Source organism: Muntiacus reevesi, chromosome 4, assembly GCF_963930625.1.
Source record: "Muntiacus reevesi chromosome 4, mMunRee1.1, whole genome shotgun sequence".
NCBI lineage: Eukaryota > Metazoa > Chordata > Mammalia > Artiodactyla > Cervidae > Muntiacus > Muntiacus reevesi.
In genome coordinates this window covers 118,577,280-118,596,718 of record NC_089252.1, presented here as the reverse complement: position 1 = coordinate 118,596,718, position 19,439 = coordinate 118,577,280, and the positions used below count along the sequence as shown (strand labels likewise).

The 19,439-nt window shown below is 43.5% G+C and overlaps 1 long non-coding RNA gene and 1 pseudogene across 1 annotated transcript in view; one reads left to right on the top strand and one right to left on the bottom strand.

Annotated features, from left to right (window-relative positions):
- Window positions 1-19,439, bottom strand: part of LOC136167265 (uncharacterized) — a 42,078-nt gene that overhangs the window by 20,531 nt on the left and 2,108 nt on the right. The window contains exon 2 of the long non-coding RNA XR_010663078.1: window positions 13,270-13,375. This is a non-coding gene — a long non-coding RNA (uncharacterized lncRNA). The remainder of the gene's footprint in view (window positions 1-13,269; window positions 13,376-19,439) is intronic.
- LOC136166983 (protein PRRC2A pseudogene) lies at window positions 449-7,194 on the top strand (annotated as a pseudogene).

Below are 19,439 nucleotides of genomic sequence, written 5' to 3'. Positions count from 1 at the left end.
TACTACTAGAGCTAAACTCTATCTGGAGTGAAGCCTACTCTAGGCCAACCATAACAAAGCTTAACAAGAGGCCTTAAAGAGATCAAGCAGATCTGCTAGTAGCTTAAACTGCTGCCAGATGAAAGGACAGACTCTTTCAAGGAAAACAACAGTGCAGACATGACTCCAACATAAAAGTACTGAGCATGGCAAGAAGCAAGACAACATGAGCCACAATCAGGAGTAAATCAGACAACTGAAACAAATTCAGAAACGAGAAGGATTTTCTCTGGGAACTCAGGAAAAAGGATGTTATTGGAGCTCTTATACCAATATTTAACTATTTTGATATTGAACATAATAAGCTAGCAAGTGATAAAAAGCAAAGTGCAAAAGACTTTCCTTAGTATACAATGAGAAAAAATAAGATTTAAGAAATAGGACCCGGATGGGCCGTTAGTTGGAGCCCAGCCGCGGAGTGAGCGAGGGAGACGGGAGGAGCCGAACCCGGCGCCATCCGCCGCCATCCGCCCCCGCCCCACCGCCATCCCACCCCGGGGAGCCCCCTAGACCCCGGTCCCGGACCCCCGCGCACCCGGCCAGGCTCCGGCACGTTTTGGGGGAGGCGCCTGCAGGACCCAACGTACTCAATGAGCTTCCAGCGCAATGTCCGATCGCTCGGGGCCGACTGCCAAGGGGAAGGATGGAAAGAAGTATTCCTCGCTCAACCTGTTTGATACGTATAAGGGCAAGTCCTTAGAGATCCAGAAACCCGCTGTTGCCCCTCGTCATGGCCTGCAGAGTCTCGGGAAAGTTGCCATTGCTCGGCGTATGCCACCCCCGGCCAACCTTCCAAGCCTGAAAGCCGAGAACAAAGGCAATGACCCTAATGTCTCACTAGTGCCGAAAGACGGAACAGGATGGGCAAACAAACAGGAGCAGTCCGACCCCAAGAGTTCCGATGCCTCAACCGCTCAGCAGCCGGAATCGCAGCCACTGCCGGCTTCACAGACGCCTGCCTCCAACCAATCGAAACGACCGCCAGCAGCCCCCGAGAAGACTCCTTCGGTTCCAAGCGGGGTAAAGTCCTGGGCACAAGCCAGCGTCACCCATGGAGCACATGGAGATGGTGGAAGGGCATCAAGCCTACTGTCACGATTCTCTCGAGAGGAATTTCCGACCCTGCAGGCGGCTGGCGACCAGGACAAGGCTGCCAAGGAAAGGGAGTCTGCCGAACAGTCGTCTGGGCCCGGACCAAGCCTCCGCCCCCAGAATTCTACAACTTGGAGGGACGGAGGTGGGCGTGGCCCTGATGAGCTGGAGGGCCCGGACTCCAAACTTCATCACGGCCATGATCCCCGGGGTGGACTGCAGCCTTCGGGCCCACCCCAGTTCCCCCCCTACCGCGGAATGATGCCGCCCTTCATGTATCCCCCATATCTCCCGTTCCCTCCGCCCTATGGACCCCAGGGGCCTTATAGATACCCCACGCCCGATGGGTCCAGCCGTTTCCCCCGAGTGGCAGGCCCCCGAGGGTCAGGGCCGCCAATGCGTCTTGTAGAGCCAGTGGGTCGGCCTTCCATTCTTAAAGAAGATAATCTCAAAGAGTTTGACCAGTTGGACCAGGAGAATGATGATGGTTGGGCAGGGGCCCATGAGGAGGTCACTACACTGAGAAGCTCAAGTTCAGCGATGAGGAAGATGGGCGAGACTCCGATGAAGAGGGAGCTGAGGGCCACAAGGAGTCCCAGTCAGCTGCTGGTGAGGAACGGCCCCCTGAAGCACATGGCAAAAAGGGCAACTCCCCCAGCAGCGAACCGCCCCCTCCCAAGACGGCCTGGGCAGAGACCTCTCGGCCTCCAGAGACAGAGCCGGGACCTCCTGCCCCAAAGCCTCCCCCACCCCCACCCCACCGAGGCCCCGCTGGGAACTGGGGCCCCCCTGGGGACTACCCAAATCGTGGGGGCCCTCCCTGCAAACCTCCAGCACCCGAAGACGAGGATGAGGCTTGGCGGCAGCGGTGAAAGCAGTCTTCATCTGAAATCTCCCTGGCTGTGGAGCGGGCTCGGCGCCGGCGAGAGGAAGAGGAGCGGCGCATGCAGGAGGAGCGCAGGGCAGCCTGTGCCGAGAAGCTCAAGCGACTTGATGAGAAGTTTGGGGCACCTGACAAGCGGCTCAAAGCAGAGCCTACTGCACCACCTGCTACCCCTCCTGCTCCCGCTCCACCACCTGCAGTCCCCAAAGAACTCTCCACGCCTCCAGCTCCTCCACCGGCCCCAGTTCCGACACCTGAAAAAGAACCAGAAGAGCCGGCACAGTCCTCTCCTGCCCAGTCCACCCCTACTCCAGGTGTGGCTCCGACTCCCACCGCAGTGAGTGGTGGGGGCAGCACCAGTAGCACCAGCAGTGGTAGCTTCGAAGCCAGTGCAGTGGAACCCCAAGTGCCCTCAAAAGAGGGGCCTGAACCACCAGAAGAGGTTCCTTCCCCTGCCACACCCCCAGCCCCAAAAGTGGGACCCAAGGGTGATGGAGTTGGTCCCACCCGGCAGCCCCCCAGCCAAGGCTTGGGCTATCCCAAATATCAGAAATCATTGCCTCCTCGTTTCCAGCGGCAGCAGCAGGAGCAGCTGTTGAAACAGCAGCAGCAGCAGCAGCAGTGGCAGCAGCAGCAGCAGGGCTCTGCCCAGCCTACCCCAGTGCCCCCATCACCACCGCAGCCTGTGACCATGGGGGCTGTGCCAGCTCCACAGGCTCCACCCCCGGCCCCCAAGGCCCTATACCCAGGTGCTCTGGGCCGGCCCCCGCCCATGCCCCCTATGAACTTTGATCCCCGCTGGATGATGATTCCTCCTTATGTGGACCCTCGGCTCCTCCAAGGCCGGCCCCCTCTGGACTTCTACCCTCCTGGTGTGCATCCCTCTGGCCTAGTTCCCCGGGAGCGTTCAGACAGTGGGGGCTCAAGTTCAGAGCCATTTGAGCGCCATGCACCCCCTCTCTTAGGGGATCGGGGCACTCCACCAGTGGATCCAAAGTTGGCTTGGGTAGGAGACGTCTTCACCACCACACCTGCTGACCCCCGCCCACTTACTTCACCACTTCGCCAGGCTGCTGATGAGGATGAGAAGGGGATGAGGAGCGAGACCCCTCCAGTACCTCCCCCCACCACCCTATCTGGCCAGTTATCCAGGCTTTCCTGAGAATGGAGCGCCTGGGCCCCCAATCCCTCGCTTTCCTCTGGAGGAGCCAGCTCCCCCAGGGCCCCGTCCACTCCCCTGGCCCCCAGGCAATGAGGAGGCAACCAAGATGCAAGCTCCACCACCCAAGAAGGAAACCCCCAAGGAGGAGGCTCCACAGCTGACAGGGCCAGAAACTGGTCGAAAGCCTTCCCGCGGAATTGGAGGCCAAGGCCCCCCGCCACCTCGCAGAGAGAGCCGCACAGAGACCCGCTGGGGCCCACGCCCAGGCAGCAGTCGTCGTGGGATCCCTCCAGAGGAGCCAGGGGCCCCTCCCCGCCGGGCTGGACCGATAAAGAAACCCCCACCGCCTGCGAAAGTTGAAGAGCTGCCCCCCAACCCCAAGCCCCTTGAACAGGGGGATGAAACCCCCAAGGCTCCAAAGCCAGACCCATTGAAGACAGCAAAGGGAAAGATAGGTGGCCCCAAGGAGACCCCACCCAGTGGGAATCTTTCCCCTGCCCCAAGGCTTCGGAGGGACTATTCCTATGAAAGAGTGGGTCCTACCTCTTGCCGGGGTCGGGGCCGGGGCCGAGGGGAGTATTTTGCCAGAGGGAGGGGCTTTCGGGGGACCTATGGGGGGCGGGGGCGGGGAGCCCAAAGCCGAGAGTTCCGCATGGACATGGAGCTGGGACAGGGGGACCAAACCATCCTCCTCCCCGAGGCCGCACAGCCAGCGAGACACGGAGTGAGGGTTCGGAGTATGAAGAAATCCCCAAGCGACGCCGGCAGCGGGGCTCAGAGACAGGCAGTGAGACCCATGAGAGTGATCTGGCCCCCTCAGACAAGGAGGCCCCCACTCCCAAGGAAGGAGTACTTACACAGGTCCCTCCTGCTGCTCCATCATCAGGAGCACCCCCTTCACCAGCCCCTGCCCGCTTTTCCACTGCCCGAGGTGGGCGAGTCTTCACTCCCAGAGGGGTGCCGTCCCGCCGGGGTCGAGGGGGTGGGCGGCCCCCTCCCCCCATTTGCCCGGGCTGGAGCCCCCCAGCCAAGTCCCTGGCTCCAAAGAAGCCTCCAAAAGGTCCTATGCCGCCAAGTAAGGAGCCTTTGAAAGAGAAGCTGATCCCGGGGCCCCTGTCCCCTATGGCCCGAGGAGGCAGCAGTGGAGGCAACAACGTAGGCATGGGTGTGGAAGATGGGGAGCGGCCCAGAAGGAGGCGACACGGGAGGGCTCAGCAGCAGGACAAACCACCTCGTTTCCGGAGACTGAAACAGGAACGAGAGAATGCCGCCAGAGGGGCTGAGGGCAAGCCCTCTTCCCTAGTTCTTCCAGCCTCTACCCCTGGGTCAGAGGAGGCCCTCACAACAGTAGCAGTACCCCCACCACCTCGCCGGGCAGCGGCCAAGTCTCCTGATCTGTCAAACCAGAACTCGGACCAAGCCAACGAAGAGTGGGAGACAGCCTCTGAGAGCAGCGATTTTGCCAGCGAGCGGCGGGGGGACAAGGAGGCTCCGCCACCAGCACTGCTGACCCCCAAAGCTGTGGGGACTCATGGAGGGAGTGGAGGTGGTGCTGGATCAGGCATTTCAACTATGTCCCATGGAGATCTGAGCCAGAGAGCTAAGGATTTGAGCAAGCGGAGCTTTTCGAGCCAGCGACCCGGCATGGAGAGGCAGAACCCGCGCCCAGGCCCAAGCAGCAAGTCTGGTGGTGGTGGCGGCAGCAGTGGAGGAGGTGGTGGGGGTCCTGGAGGGAGGGCCGGCCCAGGGCGAGGGGACAAGAGGAGCTGGCCCTCTCCCAAAAACCGAAGCCGTCCCCCAGAGGAACGTACCCCAGGGCTCCCTCTGCCTCCCCCGCCCCCCAGCAGTTCTGCGGTCTTCCGCTTGGACCAAGTTATCCACAGCAACCCTGCTGGCATCCAGCAGGCTCTGGCTCAGCTCAGCAGCCGCCAAGGAAGTGCAGCTGCACCAGTGGGGCACCCAAGGCCCAAGCCTGGGCCTCCCCAAACCTCTCAAGGCCCCTCTCCTCGGCCCCCTGCCCGGTATGACCCTCAGAGGGTCAACAATGACAACGTCAGCTCAGACCCCCACTTCGAAGAACCAGGGCCGATGGTGAGGGGGATGGGCGGGACTGCCCGGGACTCTGCTGGTGTTAATCCCTTCCCCCCCAAACGGCGAGAGCGGCCACCTAGGAAACCAGAGCTGCTGCAGGAGGAATCATTGCCACCTTCTCATAGCTCTGGATTTTTGGGCCCCAAACCCGAGGGCTCAAGCCCTCAGGGGGAGTCCAGAGATGCAGGAACAGAGGCCCTGACCCCTCACATCTGGAATCGTTTACATAGTGCCACTAGCCGAAAGAGTTACCAGCCTGGCTCCATGGAGCCTTGGATGGAACCGCTGAGTCCTTTTGAGGATGTGGCTGGCACAGAGATGAGTCAGTCTGACAGTGGGGTGAACCTGAGTGGGGATTCTCAGGTGTCATCAGGTCCCTGCAGCCAGCGAAGTTCCCCTGATGGAGGACTCAAGGGGGCAGCAGAAGGGCCCCCCAAGCGACCTGGAGGCCCCTCACCCCTGAATGCTGTTCCTGGTGAGGGTCCACCTGGCTCTGAACCCTCTGAACCTCCTAGGAGACGGCCACCTGCCCCCCATGATGGGGACAGAAAGGAGCTGCCCCGGGAGCAGCCTCTGCCCCCTGGGCCCATAGGCACAGAACGATTGCAGCGTACAGACCGAGGCCCAGAACCTGGCTCCCTCCGGCCGTCCCATCGACCTGGTCCTCCAGTCCAGTTTGGTACCAATGATAAGGACTCAGACTTGTGCCTGGTGGTGGGAGACAGTTTAAAAGCAGAGAAGGAGCTAATGGCATCAGTTACTGAGGCCATTCCCATGGCCCGAGACTGGGAGCTGCTCCCCAGTGCTTCTGCCTCAGCTGAGCCACAATCCAAGAACCTGGCTTCTGGGCACTGTGGCCCCAAGACCAGCTCCTCAGGCCAGCGCTTGTACCCTGAGATCTTCTATGGCAGCCCTGGGCCTCCCAGTTCCCAGTTCTCAGGTCTCAGGAGGAGCCATCGACTCTCAATTACATCCCAACAGTGGAGGCTTCCGTCCTGGGACACCCTCGCTGCACACTTACAGATCACAGCCCTTGTACCTCCCCACGGGCCCAGCCCCGCCCTCAGCACTGCTCTCGGGGGTAGCCGTCAAGGGCCAGTTTCTGGATTTCTCCGCACTGCAAGCAACGGAGCTGGGGAAGCTGCCGGCTGGAGTTCTCTACCCTCCACCTTCCTCTCTCTACTCTCCAGCCTTCTGCCCTAGCCCTCTGCCAGACCCACCCTTGCTTCAGGTGCGACAGGATCTGCCATCCCCCTCAGATTTTTATTCTGCTCCTCTGCAACCTGGTGGCCAAAGTGGCTTCCTCCCCTCAGGGGCTCCTGCCCAGCAGATGCTTCTGCCCATGGTGGACTCACAGCTGCCTGTGGTGAACTTTGGCTCCCTGCCACCGGCGCCGCCTCCTGCCCCACCCCACCTCTCTCTGTTACCGGTGGGCCCTCCTCTGCAGCCCCCCAGCCTGGCCATGCAGCCCCCGCCCGCTCCTGCTACTCGGGTGCTGCCTTCACCTGCCAGGCCCTTCGGCCCTAGCTTGGGGCGAGTAGGGTTGCACCCAGTAGAACTGAAGCCGTTCCAGGATTATCGAAAACTGAATAGCAACCTTGGGGGACCTGGGTCATCACGGACTCCTCCATCTGGAAGGTCTTTCTCTGGCCTCAATTCCCGTCTCAAGGCCCCACCTTCCACCTACAGCGGAGTCTTCCGCACACAGCGCATCGACCTCTACCAGCAGGCCTCTCCACCAGATGCCCTGCGCTGGATGCCGAAGCCTTGGGAGCGGACAGGGCCACCTTCTCGAGAAGGGCCATCCCGAAGGGCAGAGGAGCCTGGGTTCAGAGGGGACAAGGAGCCTGGATTGCCCCCACCCCGCTGAGGGAGTTCCCTTCGCCCCCCCACCCCCCGGGGCTTGTATATAGATTATAAATATATAAGGGGGAAAGGGGTGGGTGGGGAAGGGTTGTGGGGCTGTTGCCTCGCTTCCCCTCCTCTCCTCTCCCCTCCCCCTATCCCTGGGGCCGTTTGTTAAAAAAGAATAATAAAAGGATTTAAAAAAATCAAAAAAAAAAAAAAAAAGAAATAGGTATGCATGATCTTCTGTGCAAAAGATATTAATATACAGGGAAAATAATTTTGAAACCTTTGAGACAGTTCACCCTCAGAGCCCAGCTGGAAATGAAACATGACAGAAGAGGAAGAAGTGACAGTTTGTTGAGTATATTTTGAGCTATGACTCTTAGAATGGTGATAATGTTTCCCATATTCTCAAGCCATTAAAACCTGTCAGAATATGGTACATACAAAATAAAATTCAAAAGGTAATAAACTTAACTCTATTACAAAATGATAAATATAATCACATTGATTAGACTGGGGCAGAAAAGAACCAGCCAAAGCAGTCTTAAACACACAAACACACACACAAATTGACTATATCTGTAAGGCTAAAGACAAAAAAGAACTTCGTGAACAATATTAGACTCCAGTTTGTAAAGGTGCTTTTCACAAGGTTATGAGTTTGTAGATATGAAATTACTTTGTGTGTGTGCTAGGATTGAGCAAAAAGTAAATATATGGTGGATAATGAAAGCCTGGGCGTCTACTGTCAGAAAATAGTTCTTGATACAAATGAGGGAAAAGGGAAGGCTAGAATGAATGCTGTAGTGTTAGACTAGGGGGAAAAGCATATGGTATGTTTTTAGTACTCAGACAAGTAGATAAATGTAGAAACATAGATGTATATGAGTGTATGAGTTGATATACATATATATTTCCTACCTCCTCCAGCAAAAGGGCCTAGAAGCAATACCACTGAAGTAACAATGAGAATATTGTTCCTAATTAAAGGAGTCAAGATCCTTGGAGAAACATTTGGCATCAGGATCAGGCAAGGAAAATGTAAGATGAGTCGGGGATATTTTGATGCCAGAAAGTAAGCAAGTGCTCCCAGAATGATGATGGAGATATTTGAAGAAGACACAGAACCCAACCCGAAGGAGCTCTCATAGCCAAATCTGGGAAATTTTGAGCTGTAAAATAATAAAGATAGTTAGATTTATAACCTCGAGAAGAAGATAAGATATCCACAAGTCCATACTAATCTAAATAATTGAATATGTCAACAAAAAAGGGGAAGAATCACAAGGGTCAGCTCTTTCTTACAGTAAAACTTTCATCACTGAATATAGAAGGAGTAAAGAAAATAGAAAATCATTCATTTTCAGTAGTAATCATCACAAGGCAGAACCTTTGAGAAATATTAAAATCAGTGTGACACAGGCACATTGAGAAGCTGTCTGCACAGTGTGAAGCATCTCCCACAATATGCGTCATTATGAAATGGCACACTTACAGTGGAGGTGCCGCCTTAGCCAAGTGATCACATTGAATGCTACTCGTCACAAGATACATCAAAGACATGGAGTTTCTTATATGATGCGCTGAGCAGGTCATAACATCCATTCTGTGGTGTTTTTTACAAAAAAAATATTTAATTTTAATGTAATTGTGAGAAAACGCCAGAAGAATTAAAGTTGAGAGATATTCTACAAAAATAAATGACCTGCCCAATTTTGGTACTCTTTTTTTTTTTTCATTTTTCAAATGTCTGAATAAGACTAAGGAACTGTCAGAAGACATGGTGACATGACAACTAAATGAAATGAGAGAACCTAATTTATATTATGGACCAGAAAAAGGACATTAGTAGGATATATAGAAGAATACTCTATCATTTGGCAGGATGCAAAGTGTTGCAGAATAACCCATGAGTCAAAGGAAAAAGAAAAGTACAAGGGAAATTGGAAAATAGTTTTAGAAAATGAAAATATAATAAAAATTGTGTGGTGCAGCTAAAATATTTCTTACGGGAAAATGTATAGATTTAATATTCTTATATTGAACATATAGAATCTATTATCTTAAGATAATAGATTAAGGTTCTACCTTAAGAAGCTAAAAAATGAAGCATAAAGTAAACCCAAATTAAGTATAAGGAAGAACATTTTAAAAGATAAGAGCATCCTTGGTGGCTCAGATCATAGAGAAAATTAACAGAAACATAAATCGGTAATTTGAAGGAAAAAAATGAATCTGAAAAATGTCTGGCTAGATTTATCAAGAAGAAAATGGAAAAGTCACAGATTTTAGCTATCAGGAATGAAACAGAAAGAATATAACTACAGAACCTACAGACATTAATCTGATAATAGGGATGTTATGAAATCTTTAGGCAAGTACATTTGGCAGACTAGATGACATGCCAAATTCTTTGTAAAACCCGAGTTTTTTTTTTTTTTTTTTTAGTTCTACCACTTTATTGCTACCAACCCATTTCCCTCCACCCTCGTGCACACATGCTCAGTCATGTAATCCCATGGACTTCAGCCCGCCAGACTCCTCTGTCCATGGACTTTTCCAGGCAAGAATACTGGAGTGGGTTGCCATTTCCTTCTCCACCGAGTTTTTAACTACTAAGAATATTTGAATTTTACTTTAAAAGTTCCCTACAAATAAAATTCTAGACTACATAATTTCTCTGATGAATTCTGCTCAACTTTAAGGAAGTAGAGCAATAATCCCAAATAAAATGTTTTGGAAAATAGAAGTGAAAGAAACACTTCCTAACTGATGTTACAGGGCCAGTATTACTCTGTTAAACCAAGACAAAGACATTTATAAGCAATCAAACTGCAGACTAATATCCTTTATAAACATAGATCAAAACTCCCTTAAAACATAATAACAAATTGAGCTTGAGAATATGTAAAATGAGCAACTGGAGTTTCTAATAGAATTGCAAGGTTGAATAATAGCTCATAAAAATCAATTTTGTTCACCTTATTCATTATTTGAACAGAAAAATTATATGATCAGTTCAACAGATGTAAGAAAAAATTAAAACACTTAAACACTCAATATGTTAAAATTATCTAGCTAAAAATAGAAAGTAAGTTCCTCAGCCTAATAAAGAGCATGTCTAAAAACCCTGTGCCAAGCATTTAGTGCTGAAAGAATTAATGATTTCCCCCTGAAATTGGAGATAAGGCAAGGATGTTCTTATCACTTATTTGACTAAAGGCCTTGAGCAGTAAGACTAGACAAAAAATAGAAAATGTATTGACTATACAGGAAAGAGCGGTAAAACTTTATCTACTACAATATAGAGGAATAAACTAGTGATATGTCCAACAGTATGAATGAATCTCAAAAACTTTCTAATTACAAAACGCTAAGCACAAAACAGTCCAGTCTATTTATATGAAAGTTCCTAAGAGACAAATCTAATTCAGAGTAACAGAATGGTGTTGGAGATAGGAAAGATAACTGGGAAGGGGTATAAGGGAAAGTTTTGGAGTGAAGGAAATAACATCTTGTTTGTTCCAGGAGCTACCTGGATAATTACATCTGTCAAAATTCACCAAGCTATACACTTAAAACAGTAATATTTATTTTATGTAAATTACATTTCAATAGAGTTGATTTTTTTTTTAAAGTGTTTCCCAGGGTGACCAAAATAGGGAGAAAAAGAAGAAAAGTGTTTTGAGATAGCTACTAGGAGCTTGCTTTTTGCAGCAACTCTGCTTTCCAGCAGGCTGTGGTCTTTAAGGATACTGTCTGCCCCGAGTGTGCTGCCAGCGCTTCAGCACCAAAGGCTTCTGCCTCCTTAGAGGCAGGAGTGGGTAGAGTATCCTGGGGAGGGTAGAGGTATATTAGGGCTCCAAATGTACATTCTCTTTCCAAAGTATGTTTATTAAGCCAACAAAAACAAACCAGAAAGCTAAGTAAGTCCAAAGCATCTTCTCATACAATTTTGTAACGAATTAAGTGAAAATTTCAACCAGTGAAATTTGGCTTATATAGTTCTTCCCCTAACAGGATTAACTTTTGGATTGCGGGCCAAACCTCGTATCACTTGTTTCCTCTTTTCTCTCCTTCCTGCTATCTTTCCTTCTTCCCTTCCCTGTCTTCCTTTCTCATCTTCTTTCTTCTTTGCTTCCTTCCTGTCCTCCTCTTTCTTCCTTACTCTTTTTCTTCGTGGTTTTGTTTGCCATACATTAGGAAAAATAGAACTGGGCTGTAAAGTTTTAAGAAGGGGTTCCTGGCAGGCTCATTCTTGCTCCCATGTGATCCCTGTAGTTGGCACTATTTCCTCACTGGCACTTTTGTACTTGAGTAATTAATGTTTGAAGGAAAAGCCTGATCTGTTTTTGTCATGGACTATGTTCCAAGGTATTTTACTGGAAACATAGCAGGACTGCTATAGTGTGTAAAACATTAGGAATCTAAAACTATTCCTTTCCCAATTTTGCCCTAGTAGCAACTATGCACCCTGATTAAATTATGACTCTTATTTGAAATACTAATGTGCATAACTAAGAAATAGGATGCCTAATGATTGTCATTCTGATCTCAAAAAGTTACTGAATATGAGAGAAGTGATCAAGGGAAGCTTTGTGAAATGCTCAGAAGCATACAATGAAACCAGATTCATCATCCTGCCATTTAGAATTTTAATGTTTCAACTGTTTTTAATACTGTTTAATATAAAAATTAACCTATTTAGAATCTATGGAATATGATTAATTACTTTGTTTAAGAAGAAATTATAAGTCATCTGTGAAGTGTTCAGTTACACTGTATGTGTATCCCCTAAATTTATACATTAAAGTCCTAAATCCCATGGTGATGATATCTGAATGTATGGACATAGGCAGGGAATTAGGTTAGGATGAGATCATGGGGGATGGGGTAAGACCCTCATGGTGGAATTAGTGTCCTTATAAGAAGAGCTCTCTCTTTCCTCCATGTGAAGACACAGTGAGAAAGTAGCCATCTGCAGTCCAGAGAGACTTCTCACCAGACACCTACCCTTCCAGTACCCTCAGCTCAGACTTCCAGCCTCCAGAACTGTGAGAAATATATTTCTGTTGTTTAATCCACCCAGTCTATGGTGTTTTAACAGTTTGAGTGGACGAATATAAGTGGTGATAGAGACCATCATTTCCTTTTGACCTTAAATATGAATATATAAAACTAAATTTTTATATAATTTTATATAATTACATGAATATGTATGTAATGATATTATACATATCTTTTGACAAAATCATGCATATATTATAAACAATTTTGCCTCTGATTTTAACAACCAACACAATATAGATGTTTTCTCGTGTTAATAAATATTGCCTGATATTCTCTTTCACTGTTTGCATGACATGTCATCATAAAGATTGTCAGGTTCTTTTAAGCCATGCTTTTGGCTATCTAGATTATATCTGACTTTCCATTACTATATGGTATTATGTTATGAATCAACTTAGTAGTTAAGTTTTTGTCTAAACATGTGATTGTTTCCTCACACTAGAATATCAGAGTTGATTCACTTTTAAAATTATCACAGCACATACCAAATACATATCAAAAATATTATACTTATTTGTACTTCAAACAATTAGTTAATAAACGTGACTATCTCACTGAATTTTACAATGTCTAGTTCCCTGCAGCTGAATGTCAAAAGAGAGAGTGCATAAATGTCCCATCGGCCCTGAGCACCATCCACACTTACTTTTCCTGTCTCATTCCACCCTCAACAGTACCCAGTACTATTGCTCAATTTTCATTACTAAGAGGATGAGTGAAAACTGTGTGCTGTTTTAATGTACTATTATTACAAATGAAGGCACAGGTAAGAGTGAAAAGTCATTCCTATGTTTATGTTTAGATTTCTTCCTCTATAATTTTTTATAAATTTTAATCAATTTTCATTTCTTAAGAGTTTTAAAATTGCCACTTGAAAGGTTAAAAGTCTTTTGCAGAGAAATGATTAATGTTATTATTAAAACTAGGCAAAACATTCACAAATTTATAGCAGATGAATAATAAATATTATTAATCTACAGGGTTTTGTGAATAGCTTTTCCCAATTTGTCACTTTAACTTTTAGCTTTTTCTTGTACACAAGTTACAACCAGGTGTTTTTGTAAGGTTGAGTTCAACTTACCTGTGACTGTGACTTCTTTTCTGCCCAGAAGAGAGAGCAGAAACCATACCTCAATTCTAGGGTACCACTGTCATTTTTGTTTCCTCTACATCTTTCTGCCATCACACTGTGAACAAGTGAAGTAAACATTGAGGCTCCAAACTCACTTAAAACTATATAGATCATTTTAAACAATTAAACAAGGAGATTCGTTAAGGAGGGTAAATGATCAGAAAGTAAGTGTTTGCCAGAGGAGACAAATGGGAAAGGAAGCACAAAAAAGAACAACTAAAACACTGTCATCATTTTGGGGGCACAATTAAATCTGAAAATTAGCAAGACAGCTAGAACTTAACTTACATTTTGGAAGTTTAAAATGATAAGTAAAAAACTGATCGACAGTCTGTGGTGTGACATAGTTTCTTCTCTGGTGTCTTCAATGCCTGTAGTTTCATATTTGAGTGATAAAAGGTTGGAAATTATAGTGCTACTACTGGTATTTGTTAATGAACCTTTAAATTGGCCATCACTGTTATAGCCTGTTTATGTTGGCTTGGTTGTGGTGGCTCTTTTATTGAAATAGATAACACAATTAATTTACTTCAATCTTCTAAAATATTTGGATTTTATCCAAAGAAAATGACTGTCAGAAATAATGCCAGATTTGGGACCAGCAACAGGAAAACTCTACACATATCACCAACCAAAAGTGCCAGTTGTAAAAGGAGGGGGAAATTGTTGTAAGGGAGAAAGTGAAAGTCGCTCAGCCCTGTTCGATTCTCTGTGGCCCACCATGGACTGCTGGAGTGGGTAGCCTTTCCCTTCCCCAGGGGATCTTATCTTCCCAACCCAGGGATTGAATCCAGGTCTCCTGCATTGCAGGCAGATTCTTTGCCAACTGAGCTATCAGCTGAGGGAGGGGGCACATGCATATCACTCACATGGCTAAGAGAAAAAGAAATCAAATTAATACAAAATTGGTGTCAGACCTAATGAACAACACAGGTTGCTTCCACCACTATGCCAATCTTTGGTCTTGTGAGGGGTTGATGATGTTTTTCAGAAAAATCTTTTTTTCACTTTGTGCCTACTCAAATGTCATACCATATTGATCACTGTATAAGAAGCACGTTTTCCATATAAAAAGGTTATGGTGCATTGCAACCACTAGATACATCCTAGACTTAACAGTAAAAAGCAAACATTCTCATAGACTATGAGACATAAAGCAAAATTATATTTCCCATGCCCGAAAGATTTTGAATTTGAGATGCTTTCTGATAATTTTCATTTTCAAAAACTACTGTCAGTTTTAGCCGTTGACTTTTTTGCCATTAACTTCTAAGTAAGAAGGTGAAGCAAAGGTGGTGTTGACTTAGTTTAGAACAGGGCTTAATAAAATGTCATATATTTGCCATTGTTTGCCCTGATAGCTGAATGTTTGTTTTCAAGGTTAATCAAAATAGAAAATAACTTTTTACAAAGACATCAGAATAAAAGAAAGTAAACCTAGTTCTCATTGTTTTATATAAAAGACATTGTTTTATCTTCTGATATGAAGCATAAAATGTAGAGAGCCAAAACTTTTTAAGGATTAAATTTTTATTTTCGCTTTTATATACATATCTCCATGTATATATATTGAATTATTTGATACTTTATCTTCTTTGAAGGTGAATTGATTTTGATTGCTTAAAGTCTAGTTTCTCTATCAATTTCTTAAAGAGGAGAAAGTCTCTATCAAAATCTTTATTTTTCCAATTATCTGTTTCTTTAATCCTGTTCATTTTTGCTTCATATTTTTAAACTTTATTCTTAAGCACATAGTTATGATAATTTTGTCTTCCTAATGAAATGAGTTATCATTGTGAAATCTCTATTTTTAGGAATACAATTTGTGTTAAGGTCAGTTTTATCTATTATTAACACTGCCACTACAGCCTTCTTTTCTTACTCTTGGCGTGCTAAATATATTTCTCCTCATTAGCCATTTACTAAGTAAATCTCTTATTAACAGGGCTGTGCTTATCTTAGAATTGCAGCACTTTTCTATGTATTATTACTTAAACTGTATCTGTTATATGACTTATTGTTGGGTCTTTTATCCATTTGGACAGTTTTTAATTTGGGTGTTTAGTTTCTTAGTGTTTAATATAATTATTGATATGATTCAATTTAGATCTGCCATGCAGTTTTTTCATTTATCCCCCTTTTTTTGTTACTCTGTTCCCCCTTTTCTCATTTGTTTCTGATTTTTGAATACGTAAAAAATTTTATTTTACCTACTATCTTAATAACTATAGTTTTTTCCCTTTCTTTTTTTCTTAACTTGATGGATTACAGTGCACATATTTAGTTTTTTCCTAACCAACATAGAGTTAAAATTGTACCACTTCATGTAAATTGTAGACACAGTACAACTACATATATAAATGAGTCTAAACAGATGATAAATTCAATGAACTCCATTTTTTACTGTAAAAGTATATAAAGAGAAATACAGTTTTCCATTTACCCTTATTTTTACCATTTCTTTCTGAGCATCCAATTTGAATTTGGTATCATTTCTTCAGCCTGAATGAATCATTTTAGCTTGATTTAGCATTTCTTAAGATGTCAGTCTGCTGTTATTTTTTATTCACATATTTCAAACTTCTCTTACTGAATTTAGAATTATTATAGCTTCTTGATAAATTGGCCTCTTTATTAATATATAATGTCTCTCTTGGTCCTGGCATTTTTCCTTGTTCTGAGGTCAACTTGGTTTGATACAATACGAGCACTCCAGCTTTCATCTAAGTGGTGTTTTCATATTATAACTTTTTCCATTCTTTAACATTTATATTTTAATACTTAAAGTGGGTTTCCTGTAGACAACATGTATATATAGGTTTTGGTTTTCATCCAATCTGACAATATTGACTTTTAATTGGGGTATTGGGGCCAGTGCTATCCAATGAAAATAAAATGTGAGCCACAAATATTAGTCACATATATGTAATTTTTAAAAACTTTAGTAGACACACCAAAAAGGGTTAAAATACTCTTTCAATACTTTGCTTTATTTATTCAAATATATCCAAAAATATTCTCATTTAAACAATCAATGTAAAAATATATTACTGAGTATTTTACATTAGATTAACTCATACTAAGTTTTTGATAGCCAATGCATGTTTTATACTCATACCACATTTCAATTTGGCCTAAACATATATGTCCCTAATACCTAAATGTGACTTTGGTATTGGATGACACAATATATTCAGTGTGGCTATCAATAAGACTGAAGTTAAAGCTATTTTCTATTTGTTCCATCTCATCTTTCTCTTATCAAATATTTCTGCATTTTTATATTAATGATGTTATGAGATTAATTATATGATTCTATTGTATCTTTACTCTTAGTTAGCTCACCTTGTTCCTTTTTCTTATTAGTAATCGCTTTAGAGTTTACCATATTCATCTTTAACTTATCACAGTCTAAATTAAGATTATGTTATTATCACTTCAAATACAGTATAAAAATCTTATAAGAGTGTAACTCCATATTCACTTTTCCTCTTTGGTTGTATTGTTGTCATATGTTTTATTTCTGCTAATTCTATAAACGAAACCATGCATTATTACTTCTTAATAATAAATGTCAAGTATATTTGTTAATAATGACAAGGAAATGATCTGCTACAGAAATTTTTTAAAGTGAGAACATATATCTTCTTTAAATATTTGAATGTTTATTTAAATATTTTGGAGAAGGAAATGGTAACCCTCTCCAGTATTCTTGCCTGGAGAATCTCCATCGACAGAGGAGCCTGCCAGGCTGCAGACCATGGGGTTGCAGAGTCAGACATGACTTAGCAACTGAACAACATTCAAATATTTACCATTTCCAGCATTCTCACTCTTTTTGCAGATTCAAATATAACGTTTGGTACCAATTAACTTCTGTTTGAATATTTTCCTTAAGTATTACTTTTAGTATGAATCTTCTTAATTCTCACAAGTTGTTTTTTGGTCTGAAACATATTTTTGCCTGTAAGTTTGAAGAATATTGTGATACATGCAATAATTCTAGGTCAAGAAATATTTTTCATTTAGCATCTTAAAGATCTTATGCCATTGTCTTCTGGTTTTATAGTTTCTGAAGTCTGCTTTCATTTTGATGTATATTTTTCTCTTTGTCATGTGTCTTTTTTCTCTACCTTCTTTTAAGATTTTCTTAGTGTCTCTGGTTTTCAATGATTTTATTATAAACCTTAGTGTTGGTTTCATTACCACTATTGTGCTTTTGTTATTATTTAAATTATTGAATTTATGTGTCTGTCAGTCATCAAATTTATAAACTTTTCATGACTATTTCATCACATTTCTTTCCTGCCTCATTATTTTTTCTTCTTCTAGGACTCCAGTTACTAATGTGTTATAATACTTGATAATATCCCTCGAATAGTGAAATTTATTTTCATCTTTTTCTATGACTTTTTAACATACTTTTCATTAGCATGCCTTTAAATGTAATGAGGTTTCCTGTGACTTATATACTTATAATAACATTCAGTGTATTTTTTTAAGTATATGTTGTACTTTTAATCTTTAGAAAATCTATCTGAATTTTGTTTACAACTTCATTATGATTATTGTGTCTAAGATCTCATCATGTTCAGGTTTTCTTTTATATCCTTTATAGAGAAGTTCTAATGTTTATCTCAGCTACCTTTTAAATTAGCACACTATATAGAGTCAGTAAGTTTCTAGAAAAAAGTGAGCAGAAAGTACAAAAATTCCAATGTATACTCAATTTCCCCTAAACTAGACAGTTTTCCCCATGTTTAGTATCTCAGAGTAGTGTGGCAAATTTTTTGCAATTGATAAGCCTATACATACACATTATCATTAGCTAAAGTGTACAGATTACAGTAGCCTTCATTCAGTAGCCTTCATTCTTTGTGTGTATATTTCTATGGGTTTTGACAAGTGCATAATGTCAGGTCTCCACCATTACAGTGTAACATACAGATAGCTTCCCAGGCCTTTGTGCCACCTGCTCATCCCTCACTCCCAGCACCCTAATCCCTGGCAACCACTGGTCACTATTTTTCTTAGTTAATTTGACTAGAGGTTCATCAACTTCATTGATACTTTCCAAGAGCTAGCTTTTGGTTTTGCCACCTTTATTGATTTCTGTTTTAAATTTCACTGATTTCTACCCTAATTTTTTATTATTCGTTTGTTCTTACTTTGGATTTAATTTGCTATTTTTCTAGTTTTCTCACCTTGGGTGACACAGAAATGAAGAGGTGTTTCTGAAGTTGGTTATTTCCCTTTCCCCACATCCAAGGTAAAATGGGGCTGGAGTTTGATATTTCCCTTCTCCTAAGTCAGATAGGCTTTATTAAAATACAAGTCAGTCAGATTTTGGTAAAATAGTAACTTTAGAGGGTATTCTTTGTTAAGGATAATAGGATGCTTTTGGAATATTTCAGAATGCTGCATTCTTCTCACACTGTGGGAATCATGAGGACATCTCTCTCTAATGTTCATCCTCAAAAGCTAGTGGGACTATTGGGGGTAAAACTCTCATAAGCATGAGACAGCTTGTATGACTGGCCTGCCTGGAGTCTCTTAACATTCAAGCTTATCCAAACAGAACTTCCAACAATTCAGCAGTTGCTGTTTAAGTATTTCTAACAGACTTCTGCTCTTAGACTTTTGCTCCTAGTGAAGAAAACACTTTGACTTGCAGTATATGAATCTGTCTCCAGTTGGGGCAGTAGTTTGCCCTGTGACCTTCAATTCTCTGATGTATATCATATATCTAAAAATGATTGCTGATTTTTACTTTGTTCATCTTTTTCTTTTTCTGAAAATGAAGTGAAATTTCTAAGATTTCTATACTGTAGACCATAAACTGGAAGTTGTCCCAGCTTTCCAAACTCTTCATTTGTTAATTCCTTTATGTGCTAGTTCTGCATTTATTTCTATCAAATTATATTTCTCCTGATTAAAATCTGTATTTTTCTGTTCCTTTGATTGCCTAGTAATTTTTGACTAGATGCTGGACACTGTGTATTTCATATTGTACAATAAAGGACTTTATTTTTTTTTATATATATATATACCTTTAAAGAGCACTGTATTTTCACCAGGCAGACAGTTAGGTTACATGTGGGTCATATTAATTTTTCAAA